We start from the raw sequence: 2,761 nt of genomic DNA on the forward strand, positions 1-2,761 counted from the left end.
CTCCTCTGGATCTCACACAGGGTTTCTATTACCCTGCCGTGTACCCAGAGTCCCCACGAGATGGAAGTGGAGTCCTCTTCGGCTTGGGCGGAAACTGCTCAAGCCTTTTATACGGCTAACAGGCCAATCGTTAGCCGCCACGTGTGAATAATTTAGCACTAGCCAATCACAGGGAACGAATTTGCATACCGGTGGTGGGAACTCTTTTGCACCGTGCATTCCTCTTGCAACATGAGCAATGCACCCTGCAAAAGAAGCTGCAGAAAAGGCGGGAAACTCGTCCCTGCACTGGGGTTTCCTCTTGCTACAGGAAACTCTCCCGTGCAATGCTCTGCAACTTGACGGGGATAATTCTGGTGCCGAAGCACACACACAATCATGCCTTTTGAGTCATGACAGAGGTCAGAGTTCCTTTGAGAACTCTCCCTGTGATCACTTGTATAGCTTTAAATAAACCTAGATGGCTCTGCCAATAATAATGCAACCACAACGCAAAGTTTGATTTCTTCCGCAATTTGGTGCCGTGACTCGGATAGAGATGCCCGGAGTGATTGGTTGAGATACAGACTGTCTCCTCACTGATGCCCCGGCTAGCCAAACTAAGGTAAGAGGCCTTTTGAAATCTCTATTGGGGCTTTTCAGTGAAAGACTGCCTGTGTGTCTTCCTGTTCGCTGCTTGAGGCTTACCCTATCCGACCCTCTTGCTGCCAGAATTGTCAGACCCACTATGTAAGTAGGAACTGTGAATTAAGGTTAAAGAAAAGAGTAAAGAAACTGTGCTGCTGTTGTCAGTGAATGAATCCCCGTGTGAATTGAGTTAAGTTCTGCAAAGAACTATGAAGCTAGGAGTGGAAACCTTGTGCAGCTGCCCTGAGGACACCAGACTGTGTGCTCTTCGAAAGCAAGGGTGCAAGGTGGAAGCTCTTAGACTGAAAGAGGTCAGGGTTGTGTGACAAATTTTCCCTACCCTGACTCTCATGAATGAGCCATGTCTCACAGTGAGCAACTGCATTGTGTGCCGGTGCTATGGACATTAGCCACAGCATTTCTGTGCCGCTAGCAAATCTCATGACCTGACCGGACACCCTCAATAAGCCTCACCTGTGTGAATTGAGGTTAAAGATATGGGGAGCGGAGGGTCTAAAGACATACCGGCTCTGCCAGAAGGGACTCTAGCATTGTACATGTACACACGCTATGGCCATAAGAGTTGTAAGTTTCTAGGCAAATGGAATTGATATACCAGAGATGATGCTAGCTTGCAGTTTCCCCTCGAGGGAACATTTGATTTAAAGTTAAATCCTTCATCTCTGCGGAGCCCTTGAGTCAAGAGGCAGTAAAACACCACAGACTTAGTGGGACATATTTTTTGATTTAGTATGCAGAAGCTTCCAAAAGACGTCAAGAATCTAAGTTCAGAGCCTTAAGGACTCCCAAGAAAAACTAAAATCTCAGATAAAAGAATTAAAACAGAAAAGTGCACCAAAAGGGGATCCCCCATCAACAACATTATCAGCACCAATACAACTTTATCCACAATTGACTGAGAATGAATCTGTAGAAGACATAATTGATTTTTTTGTTGTGCCACCCCCATACCAGTCCCAGGAGATTCCTAAACCTTGTTAAGCAATTCCCCAATATCAGGGAAGAACCCCAGAAGTTTAGAGAGGAATTGGACACTGTAATCAATTGTTATAAGCCAACATGGGCAGATTTAAACCAATTAATGAGAAGTGTTCTGCCCTCCGAGGTCCATAACCGCCTCATCGCACAGGCTAATTGGCCTCCTCAAGACCCCGGAATGGGAGGTCGCTTAGTAGGTACCCGAGAACGTCGTCTCGAGGCCGTGCTTAAAATCTGCCCCAGGAAAACTGACTGGGCCAAAATAAATAACTGTAAGCAAAACAAAGCAGAATCCCCAGCAGACTACATGGATCGCTTAAAACTTATAATTAAAAGACATTCTAGCATTGAAGATGCAGCTGAAACTGCCCCAGAAGCAGTTGCTGCTGCTTTTGTCCAAGGACTTCTTTCTAAAGTCCAGGAACAGCTGTGTCTAATTGCTGTAGGTTGGCAAACTAAGATGCTTACAGAATTAGTCACCATTGCTAATCACTGCAGCCTGCCAAGAAAAGAAAAGGGAATCCACGGAAACTAAGCTAATGTCTTTACAAATACAAACTTTTAGCAGAGGTAGAAGCCGAGGTTTCTATCGAGAACAATTCGGAGGCAGGGGACGTGGTTGTGGGATGGGACGAGGAAAATTTCAATCCCAAAATAATGACAGTTATTATTGTGGCCAACCAGGACACTGGAAGGCTCAATGTCCTCACCGGTCTGGCCAGCCGGGGATGACATTTAACCAGCCACCACCTCCTCTCAATTTTCTGTCCTAAACCAAGAAGCCTCCTGTTAGGACAGCCTGAGGAACGATAACATCATCACAGCCCTGCTTCTCTCACTTAATCAAGAGGATCCCTTTGTTTCCTGTTTAATAAGTGGTACTCCTACAAAATGTTTAGTAGATACCGGCGCAAGTCACTCTACTCTCCGAGCTGAAGAATTTTCTACAGCCCCCCTCTCCTCTGCTGTTGTAAACGCTGTAGGAATGTCTAATCAAATAGTTCCTCATCCTGTTTCCCAACCCTTACGTTTTTTTCTCGGCCCTGTTTCTGATCAACATGCTTTTCTCCTCAGTCCTTGTTCTCCTGTTAATTTGTTAGGCAGAGATCTGCTTTGTAAACTCGGCTGTACTATT

The sequence above is a fragment of the Alligator sinensis genome, unplaced genomic scaffold, assembly GCF_000455745.1.
Source record: "Alligator sinensis unplaced genomic scaffold, ASM45574v1 scaffold147_1, whole genome shotgun sequence".
NCBI classification, from domain to species: domain Eukaryota; kingdom Metazoa; phylum Chordata; order Crocodylia; family Alligatoridae; genus Alligator; species Alligator sinensis.